Source organism: Triticum urartu, chromosome 4A (assembly GCF_056163025.1).
Source record: "Triticum urartu cultivar PI428250 chromosome 4A, HENAU_Tu73, whole genome shotgun sequence".
Lineage (NCBI taxonomy): Eukaryota > Viridiplantae > Streptophyta > Magnoliopsida > Poales > Poaceae > Triticum > Triticum urartu.
Window position 1 is genome coordinate 445,057,221 of NC_141876.1, and position 20,849 is coordinate 445,078,069.

A 20,849-nucleotide genomic window follows, 5' to 3' on the forward strand; every position below is an offset into this window, starting at 1 on the left:
ATTTGAAATTATAAAAACAACAAGGTAACTAATGATAAAGTGAGCGTAAACGGTATTGCAATGCGTTGAAACAAGGCCTAGGGTTCATACTTTCTCTAGTGCAAGTTCCCTCAACAATAATAACATAATTGGATCATATAACTATCCCTCAATATGCAACAAAGAGTCACTCCAAAGTCACTAATAGCGGAGAACAAATGAAGAGATTATGGTAGGGTACGAAACCACCTCAAAGTTATTCTTTCCAATCAATCCGTTGGGCTATTCCTATAAGTGTCACAAACAGCCCTAGAGTTCGTACTAGAATAACACCTTAAGATAGAAATCAACCAAAACCCTAATGTCACCTAGATACTCCAATGTCACCTCAAGTATCCGTGGGTATGATTATACGATATGCATCACACAATTTCAGATTCATCTATTCAACCAACACATAGAAACTCAAAGAGTGCCCCAAAGTTTCTACCGGAGAATCACGACGAAAATGTGTGCCAACCCCTATGCATAGGTTCATGGGCGGAACCCACAAGTTGATCACCAAAACATACATCAAGTGAATCACATGATATCCCATTGTCACCATAGATATCCACGGCAAGACATACATCAAGTGTTCTCAAATCTTTAAAGACTCAATCCGATAAGATAACTTCAAAGGGGAAACGCGATCCATTACAAGAGAGTAGAAGGGAGAAGAAACATAAGATCCAACTATAATCGCAAAGCTCGCGATACATCAAGATCATATCACCTCAAGAACACTGGAGAGAGAGATCAAACACATAGCTACTGGTACATACCCTCAGCCCCGAGGGAGAACTACTCCCTCATCATCATGGAGAGCACCGGGATGATGAAGATGGCCACCGGAGAGGGGTTCCCCCTCCGGCAGGGTGCCGGAATGGGTCTAGATTGGCTTTCGGTGGTTACGGGGGCTTCTGGTGGCAGAACCCCCGATCTATTGTGCTCCCCGATCGTTTTAGGGTATATGGAGATATATAGGCGGAAGAAGTACGTCAGGGGAGCCACGAGGGGCCCACGAGGGTGGAGGGCACACCCAGGGGGTGGGCGCGCCCCCCTTCCTTGTTGCTTCCCGTACGTGGACTCCAAGTCTCCCGGGTTGCTTTCCTTCCAAAAATAAGTTCCGTGAAGTTTCAGGTGAATTGGACTCCGTTTGATTTTCCTTTTCTGCGATACTCTAAAAAAAGGAAAAAACAGAAACTGGCACTGGGCTCTAGGTTAATAGGTTAGTCCCAAAAATCAAATAAAATAGCACATAAAGTCATATAAACCATCGAAGGTTTATAATATAATAGCATGGAACAATCAAAAATTATAGATACGTTGGAGACGTATCATAATGCACCCTTGAAGAGTGGTATATTTGTGTTGAATCTCGATAGTAGTAATACACATATTCATAATGTTGAAGCCAAAAGATGCAGAGTTGATAATGATAGTGCAACTTATTTGTGGCACTGCCGTTTAGGTCATATTGCTGTAAAGCGCATGAAGAAACTCCATACTGATGGACTTCCAGAATCACTTGGTACTTGCGAACCATGCCTCATGGGCAAGATGACTAAAACGCCATTCTCCAGAACAATGGAGCGAGCAAGAGATTTATTGGAAATCATACATACTGATGTATGTGGTCCAATGAATATTGAGGCTCGCGGCGGGTATCATTATTTTCTCACCTTCACAAATGATTTAAGCAGATATGCATATATCTACTTAATGAAACATAAGTATGAAACATTTGAAAAGTTCAAAGAATTTCAGAGTGAAGTGGAAAATCATCGTAACAAGAAAATAAAGTTTCTACGATCTGATCATGGAGGAGAATATTTGAGTCACGAGTTTCGTCTACATTTGGAATAATGCGGAATAGTTTCGCAACTCACGCCACTCGGAACACCACAGCGTAATGGTGTGTTTCAACGTCGTAATGAACTGTGGTTTGGAAAGAAACAAAGTTGTCATTTCTTAAAGTTTGGGGCTGCGATGCTTATGTGAAAAAGCTTCAACCTGATAAGTTCGAACACAAATCGGAGAAATGGGACTTCATAGGATACTCAAAGGAAACTATTGGGTACACCTTCTATCACAAATCCGAAGGCAAGACATTTGTTGCTAAGAATGGATCCTTTCTAGAGAAGGAGTTTCTCTAGAAAGAATTGAGTGGGAGGAAAGTAGAACTTGATGAGGTAACTATATCTGCTCCCTTATTGGAAAGTAGTTCATCACAGAAACCGGTTCCCGTGACACCTACACCAATTAGTGAGAAGCTAATAATGATGATCCTGAAACTTCAGATCAAGTTACTACCGAACCTCGTAGGTCAACCAAAGTAAGATCCGCACCAGAGTGTTACGGTAATTCTGTTCTGAAAGTCATGTTACTTGACCATGGTGAACCTACGAACTATGAAGAAGCGATGGTGAGCCCAGATTCCGCAAAATGGCTTGAGGCCATGAAATCCGAGATGCGATCTGTCGTGGAACAGAGTGTGGACTTTGGTTGACTTGCCTGATGATCGGCAAGCCATCGAGAATAAATGGATCTTCAAGAAGAAGACTGACGCTGACGGTAATGTTACTGTCTACAAAGCTCAACTTGTTGCGAAAGTGTAACACCTCGATAATTATGCTACAGTGACCCCTGACTAATGACTGCCAAGTCATCACAATTGTCTTGCAAATCATCACTTTGTCCAGAATCAAAGCCAAATTTAAATTGTATGTCAAAACTTTACATTTTCAAAAATGCAACAAAAATGTTCATGATTTTGAAAATAACCCCCCGGAAATTTTCATGTTGAAATAAACTCTAATTGGCTTTTTGTTTTTGGCCCTAGCAATATTTTAGTGGTCCCGCAACATTTAATTTGGGCCATTTAAATTCCATTAAATATTATTACTTTTCCCAAACCACCTAATACTTTGTGTGTGGCCCTATGCTAATGCACTGGAATTATGTGGCAAGTTTCAACCCTGGCAAAATACATTTAGTACAAAAAATAAATGCAATAGTAAGGCAAAATGCAAAACAGAAAATAGAAAAGGGAAGATGAGAAAAGAGCTAAAAAAGAGCTTTCTGTCACATGGGCCTGATGCATAGTGCAACAACCTAGCCCAACTCCCCCTATCTCCTTCCCTGTTCATCACAGGCGCCGTGGACGCACGCGCCGCGTCCATGGCTTCGATTGCCACGCGTCATGCATCCGCTGCCTTCCCGCGGTGTATTTGACCTCCCCGAACCCCTCTACACGAACCCTAGCCCTCACTCTCCCCCCTCGCGCCGTTTTCTTCCCCGTGACGGTCGGTCGTCGCCTTGCCGTCGTCGATGTCGCGGCCCATGACCACCTCAAGCCACCCGGAGTTGTCCAGGAGCTTCACCATCATCGCCTCCTTCGCCTACGCTATTGGGCTGGACTGGGGAGGCCTTGTACGCTCGCCATCGCCGTCGTCTTCGTCACGTACATCGCCGACCGCCGCCATCGATTCACACCGCTCCGGTCTACCCTCGGCCTCCTCGACCGCACGCCTGAGCTCGCTGTGAGCTTCTCTCCCGGATCCCCTCTTTCCCTGCTTCGATATGTCGCCGTTGAGGCCGTCCCCGCGCTCGGACGCCATGGCCGGAGCTCGCTCCGCGCGTGCTCGCCCGCGGCCCTGAGCACGTCGCGCATGCTCGCGCCCGTCCGCGTCCATGCCCGCGTTCTCCGTGGCCACCCCCGTACTGTGCCTGGCCGCCCCTATGCGCGCCTTGGCCACGCGCCTCGCCCGCTCCCGCCTCCGCCAGTCGGTGCCTTGCCCGCGCCCTGCGCCTTCCTGGGTCGCGCTTGGCCGTAGCCGTCCTCTGCTGCCTGCGCCTGCGCATGCATGCTCGTTCACACCCCTGCTGCTCCCGCCACTGCTCTGCTACGCGTGCGATTGCTGTTGCTCTGCCTGCTGCTTCTTGCTGCTGGTACGGTGCTGGCTCTACTGCTTGCTCTACCCGCTCCTAGTTGCCGCTGCTCGGCTAGCTACTACCCCTGCTAGCTACGCTGCTCTGCTGCCGTCGTTTGTTGCTACTGCTATGCTGCTTCGCTAATTGCAGCTGGCTGGCCATGGCCATGGCCGTGAGTGAGTGTGCTAGGTGTGCGCAGCGTGTGTGTGTGGTGTGTGTGGCCGGTGTGCCATTGTAGTGGACCGGCCCTTGTTTAATTAGGCTAAATAGGACTAGTTTAGTCGAAAGTGCGTGTCTGCTCCCGAGCTCATTTGAGCTCGGTGAACAGTAAAATCGAAAAAAATCAAACAAATTCAAAAAATTCCAAATTTTTTTTGGGAGAAACATTGACAAAAGTTCTAAGTGCTTGCAAAAATTCATCATGAAATCACATTCCTGTAAAGCGTGGCAAAAAAACAAATTCAGTGCTCCAAAATGCTTTTGAAAGTAGCTTTTTCAGAGTACTGATTTTGTTTTTTTTGCCACGCCTTCTAGAAATGTGATTTCATGGTGAATTTTTGCAAGCACTTATAACTTTTGTCAATGTTTCTCTCAAAAAAAATTTGGATTTTCTTTTATTTAGTTTTGATTTTACTGTTCACCCGAGCTCATTTGAGCTCGGGTGCAGAAACTCCGCGTCCTAGTTTAGTAGTACTAATTTAATACTAAGTTAGTCTAGTACTAGATGACATGTAGGACCCCATTAAATTAGTTAGATGTTTTATCACCCTAAAAAAGTTAGATATTTTATTAACACAAGTGGAAATGACATGTGGGCCACGCCTGCCCCTTTTGACTAGTCAAATTGACTTGGTCAATTTGGATTACATCAAAATAAAATAAAATATGAAATTTTCAAAAAACAATAAAACTTTGAAAAATAATATAAAATAAACCATAACCTTGTTGAAAATACTTTATACATGAAAGTTGCTCAGAACGACGAGATGAATCCAGATACGCATCCCGTTCGTCCGCCACACATCCCTAGCATAGCGAACACGCAACTTTCCCCCTCTGATTCATCTGTCCGAAAACGCGAAACACCAGGGATATTTTCCCGGATGTTTCCCTCCTTCACCGGTATCACCTCATACCGCGTTAGGGCACCCCTAACACCGCTACTTGTCATGTCATGCATCGTTATGCATCTGTTTGCATTGTGTTCATTGTTTCTTCCCCCTCTTCTCTCCGGTAGACTATGAGACTGACGCCGCTGCTCGTGCCCCGATCGACTATGCTGTTGACGACCCATCTTTCTTGCCAGAGCAACCAGGCAAGCCCCCCCCCTTGATCACCAGATATCGCCTACTCTTCCCTCTACTGCTTGCATTAGAGTAGTGTAGCATGTTACTGCTTTCCGTTAATCCTATTCTGATGCATAGCCTGTCATTGTTGCTACAACTGTTGATACCTTACCTGCAATCCTAAATGCTTAGTATAGGATGGTAGTTTATCATCAGTGGCCCTACATTCTTGTCTGTCTGCCATGCTATACTACCGGCCGTGATCACTCGGGAGGTGATCACGTGTATATATATTATATACTTTATACATATAAATGTTGTGACTAAAGTCGGGTCGGCTCGTTGAGTACCCGCAAGTGATTCCGATGATGGGGGCTGAAGGGGCAGGTGGTTCCACCCAGGTAGTGGTGGGCCTGGGTTCCCGACGGCCCTCGACTGGTACTTTGTGGCGAAGCGACAGGGCAGGTTGCGGCCACCTAGGAGAGAGGTGGGCCTGGCCCTGGTCGGCGTTCGCGGATACTTCAATTAACACGCTTAACGAGATCTTGGTGTTTGATCTGAGTCTGGCCACTAGCCTATACGCACTAACCAACTACGCGGGGACAGTTATGGGCACTCGACGTCGTGGTATCAGCCGAAGCCTTCGTGATGTCAGTGACTGAGCAGCGCGCGCCGGGTTGGACTGGAACGCCTGCTCTTGTATAAGGGAGGGTAGGTCTGCTCACCGGCCGCGTACGCAACGTGCATGTGTGCAATAAGCGATGGGCCCAGACCCCTGCGCCATAGGATTTAGACCGGCGTGCTGACCTCTTTGTTATGCATAGGTAGGGCTGTGACGTGTTGATCTTTCGAGGCCGGGCATGACCCAGACAAGTGTATCCGGACAAAGGGGATCGAGCGTGTTGGGAAATGTGGTGCACCCCTGCAGAGAAGTTAATCTATTCGAATAGTTGTGATCTTTGGTAACATGACGACTTGGAGTTGTACCTTGACCTTATGACAACTAGAACCGGATACTTAATAAAACGCATCCTTTCAAGTGCCAGATACAACCGGTGATCGCTCTCTCACAGGGCGACGAGGGGAGGATCATCGGTTAGTTATGCTATGCAATGATACTTGGTGAACTTATCATCTACTCTCCTACATGCTGCAAGATGGAGGTGGCCAGAAGCGTAGACTTCGATAGGACTAGCTATCCCCCTTATTCCGGCATTCTGCAGTTCAGTCCACATATGATACCCCTTTTCCATTTGATACCAATGCATACATATGTAGTGTAGCTCCTTGCTTGCGAGTACTTTGGATGAGCACTCACGGTTGCTTTGCTCCCCCTTTTCCCCTTTCTATACCTGATTGCTGCGACCAGGCGATGGAGTCCAGGAGCCAGACGCCACCGTTGACGACGACTTCTACTACACTGGAGGTGCCTACTACTACGTGCAGGCCGCTGACGACGACCAGGAGTAGTTTTGGAGGATCCTAGGCAGGAGGCATGCGCCTCTTTCGATATGTATCAATGTTTGTGCTAGCCTTCTTAAGGCAAACTTGTTTAACTTATGTATGTACTCAGATATTGTTGCTTCCGCTGACTCGTATATTATCGAGCTCTTGTATTCGAGCACTCGAGGCCCCTGGCTTGTAATATGATGCTTGTATGACTTTTATTTGTAGAGTTGTGTTGTGATATCTTCCCTTGAGTCCCTGATCTTGATCGTACACATTTGCGTGTATGATTAGTGTACGGTCAAATCGGGGGCGTCAAAAGTTGGTATCCGAGCCGACTGCTTGTAGGGATCCCCCTTCCAAACTCCTTGGCCGAAGTTAAGTCTAGTCGATGAAAATTGTTTTACTAACTTGGCTGTGCGGCCCATAGGCCCACGTCGCCATTGGGTGGTATTAGGATCTTTTATTCCTCATCTATACTCTGGGACTCTAATTTCTCTTCTATTCGGGTTAAATGAATTTTGCTAAATCTAATATTAGAATCTCGTGGTCACTTTCACCCGGGGATCACCTTATTACCGATGATCGTCTACTTCACTAGAAGATTAAGAAGATACTCTCCGATATTCTCTCTAGACTTTGTGACCACCACTTTTTTGATATCTCCGACCACCGATAAATCCTTATGGATAACTGCTTACACTTGTCGTTCATACCTTTGTTCCCAGTTGCCTCTGTTATTACTTGATACCCTGAAAAATTCTTCGATAATTTGAGAATCCTTTGTGCCCATCGCTTTGCAGCTCCTTGTCGCAGAAATACCCCTAAGGATAATTCCTCACACTTATCAAGGATTCGTTTATCCCTAGTTGATCGTGTGTTTCACAAAATTCTTTGAATGCTATTCGTTCTTCCAAAAATCCTCAGCAGACTATTACTCTTGAAATTCTTGCCTGCTTGCATTATGGTTAATTCCATATGTCTAGTAGTTTTCGTTGACATCCCTTGTCCTTGCCATTTTGAGCCTAATGAATTATTGTCTGTGAATGCACACAATCATTAGTTGACCCTTATAAATTATCCTTCCGGCTCAGACGTCATCTTAAACATGAGCTGGATCTCAAGCAAGCAAATTACTATCGATTGTACCCCTAAGGCTATTCTACTTATCCTTCCCTAATCAGAGCTTTACTTCTGAACCCCTTGTGTTGGAATTCATAATTCCTTTGCATTTGAGCTCTGAGTTAGTCAGTTGTTTCTATAATCTGATCTCCTTGTGTTCTTTCTTCCTCTGGTTGAGTACACATGCTCACATCAAATCCCTTGTGGACCATCAGTCCCTTTGTCGGAAATTTATCCGACAACGTCCTTCATATTCAATAAGCTTGTGAGCCTTTCCTCGGATACATAATGCCTTTGGTAAATTGTATCCTCTGCTTTTGTCAACCATGCTCTACTATCGAGCTTGTGTTATTTACTATTGAAGCTTGTGGTATATGTTCCCAAGATAACCCGATGGGATTAACCTATACTTCTCCTTAATCTGTGTGAACCCGAAATTTTTCACGGGTCATACTCCTCTGGTAATTCACCAGGTAGTTTTTGACACTGAAATCATTTTTATCTAGAGCTGTGAATGAAAGGTTATGCATTGAAGAAGTGGGAATCGGCCTTGAACTTTGTGTTCATGCCCATGGACACGATGTGGATCTTATCATTAAAGCTTCTCTTAAATTACTTATTCCCTTGGTATAAGTTCTTATATCTAGGATCCGGCCTTTTGCGATCATGGTTCCGACCATGTTCTCCTTTAAATTCCATTTCTCCGACAAGTTATAGTACTTGTCTTCTGCAGATCAATACATCTAAGCAACCTCTATATTGAACTTCCTTTGAGTATTACCCTCCGTTATCTCGAGAATATCTAAGAACTGTGTTGCATCTCATGAGTTCTTCATCAGCTATTATTTTTCACTGATTCCAATTTTTCATTAGTTCTGAGTTGTTAGTCGCTCAAGAACACCGGTAAGTGAACCGATTCCGAACTCCGGTCCGATAACTCTAAGTAATCTTCTTTTCTTATGAGTTTAATAATCCTTCAAGTCATTCCTAGCCCGATCGGCTATATCATTATCGTGCTAAATTTTAATTGTGCTACCTGGTCCTTCTTCTCGGAGCACAATTTTCGACGATGAGCTAATCTTAAGTCGAACTTCCTCGTCATATCATTTCTCCTTGAACATCAAACTTGATTTTGAGTTTATTTTGTACCTTTGGTTCCCATAACCTTTCGCTTCATCATCATTTGACTTGATGGTATCGCTGACCGATTACATCTTCATGAAATCTCTCGACAACTTTGTCGTGATCGTCATCAACATCCTAAGCTCTTCCAAGATATATATCGAATTCTTGATGAGAAATACTATCCTTGACCTTGATGATTTGTGTTGTCACCGACCACTTTATTGCTTTCCCTCCAACACAAACTTATTTGTGTTCTATGTTATACCTTGAGTTCCTTGCTATCTGGCATTTGCTCTTCTTTACCTTGGAGTATTACCATCTTTTATGTCAGGAATGTCGTGAGGATTACTCCACCTCTTAAGAATTCTTGGTATAGTGATACTTCTCACCATCACCATTCTTTCTTGGTCTTCGTGTTGTTTCTAACCGGAATATCGACAATCGAACTATGATCTGTGAATTAAAAACTTTTAGCAACCCTATTGCTTTGAAGTGAATGGTCGATTGATTCATTTTAATTCTTTGGTTCATTAAATCGCCGTTCTAACATTTATCGTGCAACCCATCCCATATTTTGGGTGTACCTGTCAACCAATGTTTGCTTGTGTATGTTTTCCTCGAGCATACATCATTATATCATTTGGTCTGACAAGTGTTACCTCCTTGTTCAGATAATTGTGGAATTCCATCTTTTGTTAATCTCGATGAAATGTCGCTGAGTCCATCAGCCACCTCCTCATCCTCTCCTGGGATTAATGATGACTCTTGTTTCGGAATTCGCTTCCATAGTTCATTGCCCGAGAATCTTATAATGTCATCTCATCAATTGCGTTGCACCTTTTCTTCTTAGGCATCCCGAGTCTGAGGTATCCTGACACCAATCAGATCTGAATCTCGGATAGATATGATGGTTGGAACATTTTCCAAGAGTCATAACATTGGTCTTTATATAACCCAGTAAGGTGATATCATGCCTAGCACACATGGCCGGAGGACCTATTGCTACGGTTTCCTTTTTAGCAAGGCTATCCTTTCTTCCATGAGGAAATTGTAAGACTTATTCTACAAGCCGTTCCTGATGGATCCTTGGTGTTTCTAAAGTCTGATCTTCACCTGAAGACCATGCCAATGCTATCTCGAAGCATGTCTATGGTACTCCGATTTTCAACAAGAACATTTGAAGCCCAATGCTAAATGTTTCCTGCTTAATTATCCAAACACCGTTGTATGGATTATGTCATGAAATTTCTCTCCCCTTACCTAAATGGTTTTTCTCTTTCTATCTTGTCATGGATATCATGCTCTGCTTGTCCTTGGGAAGGATGTATCCCTGAAACACGTGTTTAAACACATTTTCCTTTCCATTATTCTGTTTAATCTGATGATCACCTTTTCTTTTCCATTGTTTTGTTTAACCTTACTGGTGATCTATATGATCTAAGCAATAATATTCTACTTCTTAGGTAAGCACCTCGTTGAACCACTCTGTCAGTAAGACCCTATTAATATTGTTGATAACATTTCGCTAACCACCGATGGATGAGAACTTTACCTATTGGTCCGCCTCATTCAACGAGCAGGAAAATGGTTCTCTTCGTCCCTCGCCTTTGGTACCAATGATTGTTGCCAACATGACTGACAGGCTAGCCTCTGACATACATTGCTATCCTGACCATGCAAGAAGTCAGCGCCCTTTCTAATTTTAACCTGCACGGTGGGCCCATAACCCATAGGTTCCAGGATCGAAACCTGACTCTCTTGTACCCCCTGGTTTCCAAAGTTATTCCTCGCGCGTGGCCTCGTATGTAATTCACGAGCCACCCCCGAGAGATCATCAATTCTGGTATCAGATACAGTACTTATTCCCATTGCCCTGAACCCCTTTCACACTCTATTTCAGGCAACGAACAATTGCCTATCCAGTAGAAACTTCTTATCGCACCTTCTTACTTTACTCACGATACTTTCTTAAGTTTCAATTCGAGAGTTACTTTCCGCCACTTTCCCTGATGTTATCTACCAGATAAGCCCCTTGTAAAGGTCCGTTTTTCCGAAGCTACGCCTTATCCTTTTCATCAGTACGTTGGAGTTCTCGAAGAAAGGATGACGACTTCATCCTGATGACCTGGAGCAGAGAAATGAAGACATCAATGTAATGGATTGATCGCTTCGAGAAGAGCAACCAAGAGCAAGAAGATCCATTAGAATTCCGTAACCTAGTCTTTCGCCCTTACTCCACCTCTTAAATCTCGGGGCGAGATTTCTTGTAGTGTAGGAGATTTGTAACACCTCGATAATTATGCTATAGTGACCCGGACTAATGACTGCCAAGTCAACACAATTGTCTTGCTAATCATCACTTTGTCCAGAATCAAAGCCAAATTTAAATTGCATGTCAAAAATTTAGATTTTCAAAAATGCAAACAAAAATGTTCATGATTTTGAAAATAACCCCCCGGAAATTTTCATGTTGAAATAAACTCTAATTGGCTTTTTATTTTTGGCCCTAGCAATATTTTAGTGGTCCAGCAACATTTAATTTGGGCCATTTAAATTCCAATAAATATTATTACTTTTCCCAAACCACCTAAAACTTTGTGTGTGGCCCTATGCTAATGCACTGGAATTATGTGGCAAGTTTCAACCCTGGCAAAATTCATTTACTACAAAAACTAAATGCAATAGTAAGGCAAAATGCAAAGCAAAAAATAGAAAAGGGAAGATGAGAAAAGAGCTAAAAAGAGCTTTCTGTCACACGGGCCCGATGCATAGTGCAACAACCTAGCCCAACTCCCCCTATCTCCTTCTTCCCTGTTCATCACAGGCGCCGTGGACGCATGCGCCGCGTCCATGGCTTCGATTGCCGCGCGTCGTGCATCCGCTGCCTCCCCGCGGTGCATTTGACCTCCCCGAAACCCTCTACACGAACCCTAGCCCTCACTCTCCCCCCTCGCGCCGTTTTCTTCCCCGTGACGGTCGGCCGTCGCCTTGCCGTCGTCGATGCCGCGGCCCATGACCACCTCAAGCCACCCGGAGGTGTCCAGGAGCTTCACCATAATCACCTCCTTCGCCTACGCTATTGGGCTGGACTGGGGAGGCCTTGTACGCTCGCCATCGCCGTCGTCTTCGTCACGTGCATCACCGATCGCGCCGTCGATTCACACCGCTCCGGTCTACCCTCGGCCTCCTCGACCACGCCCCCGAGCTCGCTGTGAGCTTCTCTCCCGGATCCCCTCTTTCCCTGCTTCGATATGTCGCCGTTGAGGCCGTCCCCACGCTCGGTCGCCATGGCCGGAGCTCGCTCCGCGCGTGCTCGACCGCGGCCCTGAGCACGCCGCGCATGCTCGCGCCCGTCCGCGTCCATGCCCGCGTTCTCCGTGGCCACCCCCGTACTGTGCCTGGCCGCCCCTATGCGCGCCTTGACCACGCGCCTCGCCCGCTCCCGCCTCCGCCAGTCGGGGCCTTGCCCGCGCCCTGCGCCTTCCTTGGCCGCGCTTGGCCATAGCCGTCCTCTGCCTGCGCCCGCGCGTGCATGCTCGTTCACACCCCTGCTGCTCCCGCCACTGCTCTGCTACGTGTGCGCTTGCTGTTGCTCTGCCTGCTGCTTCTTGCTGCTGGTACGGTCCTGCCTCTACTGCTTGTTGCTCGCGTGCTGCTACTGCTGCTTGCTCTACCCGCTCCTAGTTGCCGCTGCTCCGCTAGCTACTACTCCTGCTAGCTACGCTGCTCTGCTGTCGTCGTTTGTTGCTACTGCTATGCTGCTTCGCTAATTGCAGCCAGCTGGCCATGGCCATGGCCGTGAGTGAGTGTGCTAGGTGTGCGCAGCGTGTGTGTGGTGTGTGTGGCCAGTGTGCCATTGCAGTGGACCGGCCGTTGTTTAATTAGGCTAAATAGGACTAGTTTAGTAGTACTAATTTAATACTTAGTTAGTCTAGTACTAGATGACATGCAGGACCCCATTAAGTTAGTTAGATGTTCTATCACCCCAAAAAAAGTTAGATATTTTATTAACACAAGTGGAAATGACATGTGGGCCATGCTTGCCCCTTTTGACTAGTCAAATTGACTTGATCAATTCGGATTACATCGAAATAAAATAAAACTAGAAATTTTTGAAAAACAATAAAACTTTGAAAAATAATATAAAATAAACCATAACCCGGTTGAAAATACTTTGTACATGAAAGTTGCTCAGAACGACGAGATGAATCCAGATACGCATCCCGTTCGTCCGCCACGCATCCCTAGCATAGCAAACACGCAACTTTCCCCCTCTGATTCATCTGTCCGAAAACGCGAAACACCAGGGATATTTTCCCGGATGTTTCCCTCCTTCACCGGTATCACCTCATACCGCTTTAGGGCACCCCTAGCACTGCTACTTGTCATGTCATGCATCGTTATGCATCTGTTTGCATTGTGTTCATTGTTTCTTCCCCCTCTTCTCTCTGGTAGACTACGAGACTGACGCCGCTGCTCGTGCCCCGATCGACTATGCTGTTGACGACCCATCTTTCTTGCCAGAGCAACCAGGCAAGCCCCCCCCCCTTGATCACCAGATATCGCCTACTCTTCCCTCTACTGCTTGCATTAGAGTAGTGTAGCATGTTACTGCTTTCCGTTAATCCTATTCTGATGCATAGCCTGTCATTGTTGCTACAACTGTTGATACCTTACCTGCAATCCTAAATGCTTAGTATAGGATGGTAGTTTATCATCAGTGGCCCTACATTCTTGTCTGTCTGCCATGCTATACTACCGGCCGTGATCACTCGGGAGGTGATCATGGTATTTATTATATACTTTATACATATAAATGTTGTGACTAAAGTCGGGCCGACTCGTTGAGTACCCGCAAGTGATTCCGATGTTGGGGGCTGAAGGGGCAGGTGGTTCCACCCACGTAGTGGTGGGCCTGGGTTCCCGACGGCCCCCGACTATTACTTTGTGGCGAAGCAACAGGGCAGGTTGCGGCCACCTAGGAGAGAGGTGGGCCTGGCCCTGGTCGACGTTCGTGGATACTTCAATTAACACGCTTAACAAGATCTTGGTATTTGATCTGAGTCTGGCCACTGGCCTATACGCACTAACCAACTACGTGGGGACAGTTATAGGCACTCGACGTCATGGTATCAGCCAAAGCCTTCGTGACGTCAGCGACTGAGCGGCGCGCGCCGGGTTGGACTGGAACGCCTGCTCTTGTATAAGGGAGGCTAGGTTTGCTCACCGGCTGCGTACGCAACGTGCAGGTGTGCAACGGGCGATGGGCCCAGACCCCTGCGCCATAGGATTTAGACTGGCGTGCTGACCTCTCTGTTGTGCATAGGTAGGGCTGCGATGTGTTGATCTTCCGAGGTCGGGCATGACCCAGACAAGTGTGTCCGGACAAAGGGGATCGAGCGTGTTGGGAAATGTGGTGCACCCCTGCAGGGAAGTTAATCTATTCGAATAGCCGTGATCTTCGGTAACATGACAACTTGGAGTTGTACCTTGACCTTATGACAACTAGAACCGGATACTTAATAAAACACATCCTTCCAAGAGCCAGATACAACCGGTGATCGCTCTCTCATAGGGCGACGAGGGGAGGATCATTGGTTAGGACTATGCTATGCGATGATACTTGGTGAACTTACCATCTACTCTCTTCTACATGCTGCAAGATGGAGGTGGCCAGAAGCGTAGACTTCGATAGGACTAGCTATCCCCCCTTATTCCGGCATTCTGCAGTTCAGTCCACATATGATACCCCTTTTCCGTTTGATACCAATGCATACATATGTAGTGTAGCTCCTTGCTTGCGAGTACTTTGGATGAGTACTCACGGTTGCTTTGCTCCCCCTTTTCCCCCTTTCTATACCCGATTGCTGCGACCAGGCAATGGAGTCCAGGAGCCAGACGCCACAGTTGACGACGACTCCTACTACACTGGAGGTGCCTACTACTACGTGCAGGCCGACGACGACGACCAAGAGTAGTTTAGGAGGATCCCAGGCAAGAGGCATGCGCCTCTTTCAATATGTATCCCTGTTTGTGCTAGCCTTCTTAAGGAAAACTTGTTTAACTTATGTATGTACTCAGATATTGTTGCTACCGCTGACTCGTCTATTATCGAGCTCTTGTATTCGAGCCCTCGAGGCCCCTGGCTTGTAATATGATGCTTGTATGACTTATTTTATTTGTAGAGTTGTGTTGTGATATCTTCCCGTGAGTCCCTGATCTTAATCGTACACATTTGTGTGTATGATTAGTGTACGGTCAAATCGGGGGCGTCACAGAAAGGTTTTCGACAAGTTCAAGGGGTTGACTACGATGAGACTTTATCACCCGTAGCGATGCTTAAGTCTGTCCGAATCATGTTAGCAATTGCCGCATTTTATGATTATGAAATTTGGCGAATGGATGTCAAGACTGTATTCCTGAATGGATTTCTAGAAGAAGAGTTGTATATGATGCAACCAGAAGGTTTTGTCGATCCAAAGGGTGCTAACAAAGTGTGCAAGCTCCAGCGATCTATTTATGGACTGGTGCAAGCCTCTCGGAGTTGGAATAAACGTTTTGATAGTGTGATCAAAGCATATGGTTTTATACAGACTTTTGGAGAAGCCTGTATTTACAAGAAAGTGAGTGGGAGCTCTGTAGCATTTCTAATATTATATGTGGATGACATATTGTTGATTGGAGATTATATATAATTTCTGGATAGCATAAAAGGATATTTGAATAACAGTTTTTCAATGAAAGACCTCGGAGAAGCTGCTTATATATTGGGCATCAAGATCTATAGAGATAGATCAAGACGCTTAATTGGACTTTCACAAAGCACATACCTTGATAAATTTTTGAAGAAGTTCAAAATGGATCAAGCAAAGAAAGGGTTCTTGCCTGTGTTACAATGTGTGAAGTTGAGTAAGACTCAATGCCCTACCACTGCAGAAGATAGAGAGAAAATAAAAAGTGATCCCTATGCTTTAGCCATAGGCTCTATCATGTATGCAATGATGTGTACCAGACCTGATGTGTGCCTTGCTATTAGTTTAGCAGGGAGGTACCAAAGTAATCCAAGAGTGGATCACTGGACAGCGGTCAAGAACATCCTGAAATACCTGAAAAGGACTAAGGATATGTTTCTTGTTTATGGAGGTGACAAAGAGCTCGTCGTAAATGGTTACGTCGATGCAAGCTTTGACACTGATCCGGACGATTCCAAATCGCAAACTGGATACGTGTTTATATTGATCGGTGGAGCTGTTAGTTGGAGCAGTTCTAAACAAAGCGTCGTGGCAGGATCTATGTGTGAAGCGGAGTACATAGCTGCTTCGGAAGCAGCAAATGAAGGAGTCTGGATGAAGGAGTTCATATCCGATCTAGGTGTCTTACCTAGTGCATCGGGTCCAATGAAAATCTTTTGTGACAATACTGGTGCAATTGCCTTGGCAAAGGAATCCAGATTTCACAAAAGAACCAAGCACATTAAGAGACGCTTCAATTCCATCTGGGATCAAATCCATGTGGGAGACATAGAGATTTGCAAGATACATACGGATCTGAATGTTGCAGACCTGTTGGCTAAGCCTCTTCCACGAGCAAAACATGATCAGCACAAAGACTCCATGGGTGTTAGAATCATTACTGTGTAATATAGATTATTGATTCTAGTGCAAGTGGGAGACTGAAGGAAATATGCCCTAGAGGCAATAATAAATTTATTATTTATTTCCTCGTATCATGATAAATGTTTATTATTCATGCTAGAATTGTATTAACCGGAAACATAATACATGTGTGAATACATAGACAAACATAGTGTCACTAGTATGCCTCTACTTGATTAGCTCATTGATCAAAGATGGTTGAGTTTCCTAGCCATAGAAATGAGTTGTCATTTGATTAACAGGATCACATCATTAGGAGAATGATGTGATTGACATGACCCATTCCGTTAGCTTAGCACTTGATCGTTTAGTTTACAGCTATTGCTTTCTTCATGACTTATACATGTTCCTATGACTATGAGGTTATGCAACTCCCGATTACCGGAAGAACACTTTGTGTGCTACCAGACGTCACAACATAACTGGGTGATTATAAAGGTGCTCTACAGGTGTCTCCGATGGTGTTCGTTGAGTCGGCATAGATCGAGAATAGGATTTGTCACTCCGATTGTCGGAGAGGTATCTCTGGGCCCTCTCGGTAATGCACATCACTATAAGCCTTGCAAGCAATGTGACTAATGAGTTAGATACGGGATGTTGCATTGCGGAACAAGTAAAGAGACTTGCCGGTAATGAGATTGAACTATGTATTGAGATACCGACGATCGAATGTCGGGCAAGTAACATACCGATGACAAAGGGAACAACGTATGTTATGCGGTTTGACCGATAAAGATCTTCGTAGAATATGTAGGAACCAATATGAGCATCTAGGTTCCGCTATTGGTTATTGACCGAAGACGTGTCTCGGTCGTGTCTACATAGTTCTCGAACCCGTAGGGTCCGCACGCTTAAAGTTCTGTGACGATCGGTATTATGATTTTTTGTGTTTTGATGTACCGAAGATAGTTCGGAGTCTCGGATATGATCACGGACATGACGAGGAGTCTCGAAATTGTCAACACGTAAAGATCGATATATTGGACGACTATGTTTGAACACCGGAAGTGTTTCGGGAGGTTTCGGACATATACCGGAGTACCAGGGGGTTACCAGAACCCCCCGGGAAGTATATTGGGCCTAATGGGCCTTAGTGGGAGAAGAGGTGGGGCGGCCAGGGCAGCCGCGCGCCCCTCCCCCTCTAGTCCGAATTGGACAAGGAGGGGGGTGGTGCCCCCCTTTCCTTCTCTCCTTCTCTCCCTTCCTTCTCCTCTCCTACTCCTACTTGGAAATGGGGAGTCCTACTCCCGGTGGGAGTTGGAGTCCTCATGGGGCGCGGCATAGTAGGCCGGCCCCCTCCCCCTCCTCCACTCCTTTATATACGGGGAGGGGAGCACCCCTTGGAGACACAACAATTGATCATTGATCTCTTAGCCATGTGCGGTGCCCCGGTCCACCATAATCCACCTCGGTCATATCCTAGCGGTGCTTAGGCAAAGCCCTGCGTCGGTGGCTTAATCAACACCATCACCACGCCGTCGTGCTGACGAAGCTATTCCCGGAAGCTCTACTGGATCATGAGTTCGTGGGACATCACCGAGCTGAACATGTGCTGAACGCGGAGGTGTCATACGTTCGGTACTGAGGATCGGGTTGATCGTGAAGACGTACGACTACATCAACCGCGTTGTCATAACGCTTCCGCTTACGGTCTACAAGGGTACGTAGATGAAACTCTCCCCTCTCGTTGCTATGCATCACCATGATCTTGCGTGTGCGTAGGAATTTTTTTGAAATTACTACGTTCCCCGACACACTTCACTATAAGCCTTGCAAGCACTGTGACTAATGAGTTAGTTGCGGGATGATGTATTACGGAACGAGTAAAGAGACTTGCGGATAACGAGATTGAACTAGGTATGAGGATACCGACGATCAAATCTCGGGCAAGTAACATACCGATGACAAAGGGAACAACATATGTTGTTTTGCAGTTTGACCGATAAAGATCTCCGTAGAATATGTAGGAACCAATATGAGCATCCAGGTTCCGCTATTGGTTATTGACCGGAGACGAGTCTCGGTCATGTCTACACAGTTCTCGAACCCGTAGGGTACGCACGCTTAAAGTTCGGTGACGATCAGTATTATGAGTTTATGTGTTTTGATGTACCAAAGGTGGTTCGGAGTCCCGGATGTGATCACGGACATGACGAGGAATCTTGAAATGGTCGAGACGTAAAGATTGATATATTGGACGGCTATATTCGGACACCGGAAGTGTTCCAGATGGTTTCGAAGAAAACCGGAGTGCCGGAGGGGTTACCGGAACCCCCCGGGGAAGTATTGGGCCTTAGTCGGCCTGAGGGGAGAGAGAGGGCTGCAGCCCAGGAGATGGCGCGCCCCCTCCCATGAGGAGTCCGAATTGGACGAGGTGAGGGGGGCGCGGCCCCTCTTTCCCTCTCCCTCCCCTTCTCTTTCCTTCCCCCTTCCCCCTTCCTAGGACTAGGAAAGGATGAATCCTACTCCTACTAGGAGGAGGATTCCTCCTCTCCTTGGGGCGCACCAAGGCCGGCCGGCCTCCCCCCTTGCTCCTTTATATACGGGGGCGGGGGGGGGGGCACCCGAAGACACACAAGTTGATTGTTCCAAGCCGTGTGCGGTGCCCCCCTCCACCATAATCCACCTCGGTTATATCGTAGCGGTGCTTAGGCGAAGCCTTGCGTCGGTAGCATCATCATCACTGTCATCATGTCGTCGTGCTGATGGAACTCTCCCTCGAAGCTCTGCTGGACCGGATTTCATGGGACGTCACCGAGCTGAACGTGTGCTGAACTCGAAGGTGCCGTACATTCGGTACTTGGATCGGTCGGATCGTGAAGACGTACGACTACATCAACCGCGTTCTCATAACGCTTCCGCTTACGGTCTACGAGGGTACATAGACGATACTCTCCCCTCTCGTTGCTATGCATCACCATGATTTTGCGTGTGCGTAGGAATTTTTTTGAAATTACTACGTTCCCCAACATGTTGATCTAACAAAGAGCCCATATTACCTTATCTTCTCTCTTGAATTGAATGCTTGCAGATTCCAGCTTAGTCAAATGCACGTGCACTATTATTATTATTATCCACACTATTTGGTAGTGCAAGTGAAAGGCAATAATGATGATATATGATGAACTGATTGAGATGAGAAAAGCTGGTATGAACTCGACCTCTCTTGTTTTTGTAAATATGATTAGTCCATCATTGCTGATTCAACCTATTATGAATGAAACATGTTTGCAATGACAATTAGAGATTATAGTTGCTTATGCCATGCTTAATTTGCTAGGAGTTTATAATGGTTTACCTTGCATGCCAACATGCTATTAAAATGATTGTGATGTGGTATGATAGGTTGGTATCCTGCTTTGAACGATTCGAGTGGCTTGACTTGGCACATGTTAATGCATGTAGTTGAAACAAAATCAACATAGCCTTCACGATATTTATGTTCATGGTGATTTCTATCCTACTCATGCTTGCATTCAGTGTTGATTAAATTGAATGCATGTTCATGACTGTTGTCGCTCTCTAGCTGGTCGCTTCCCAGTCTCTTTCTAGCCTTCACTTGTACTAAGAGGGAATACTGCTTGTGCATCCAATTCCATAAACCCCAAAGTTATTCCATATGAGTCCACCATACCTTCCTATATACGGTATCTACCTCCCGTTCCAAGTAAATTTATATGTGCCAAACTCTAAGCCTTCAAATGAACATTCTGTTTTGTATGCTCGAATAACTCATGTATCAACTAGGGCTGTTGTAAGTGCATCTAGTGCCCCTTAGTGATTTTGGTGTATTGAAGACTTATAGGTTAAGGGACTAATGCGTTTTTGAGTGTACACAGGTCTATAAGTCTATGAGGAGTTTGATATTTACAGAGAAAGTCGACCCCTAAAAATGAAGTTCTTCGACTGAAGACTTTGGATTTCTGAAGACTTTTTGAAGACTTTGAAAGTGAAGAAATTGGTGTGACCTTGAAGACTTGGTATTCATTTGAGGAATATGAAGCGTGAATACTTTTGTTTTTGAAGTTTCATTTTCTCTTTCTTGAGTCTTAGGAAACACCGTACTGTTAAAGGGGGTCGAGGAAATACTAAGGAAAAATTTCCATGTGATGCTCAACTCAAAATCCTACACCTACCAATCCCTTCGAGTGAAGCCATTGGAAATCTCATACATTCCAGTCATATTCTTCAGTGACAGAGACGAAGTTCTTCTTGTCTCTGAGGAATTTGTTCTGACTGAGGAGTTAGGAATTCGCCAGTG

At 45.6% G+C, this 20,849-nt stretch overlaps 1 long non-coding RNA gene across 1 annotated transcript; it reads left to right on the plus strand.

Moving 5' to 3' along the window:
- Positions 1-3,226: 3,226 nt before the first annotated feature.
- LOC147976121 (uncharacterized) lies at positions 3,227-6,909 on the plus strand. Its single transcript, XR_015601331.1, has 2 exons — positions 3,227-3,563; positions 6,610-6,909. It is a non-coding gene; the product is annotated as an uncharacterized LOC147976121 (long non-coding RNA).
- The last annotated feature ends 13,940 nt before the right edge of the window (positions 6,910-20,849 follow it).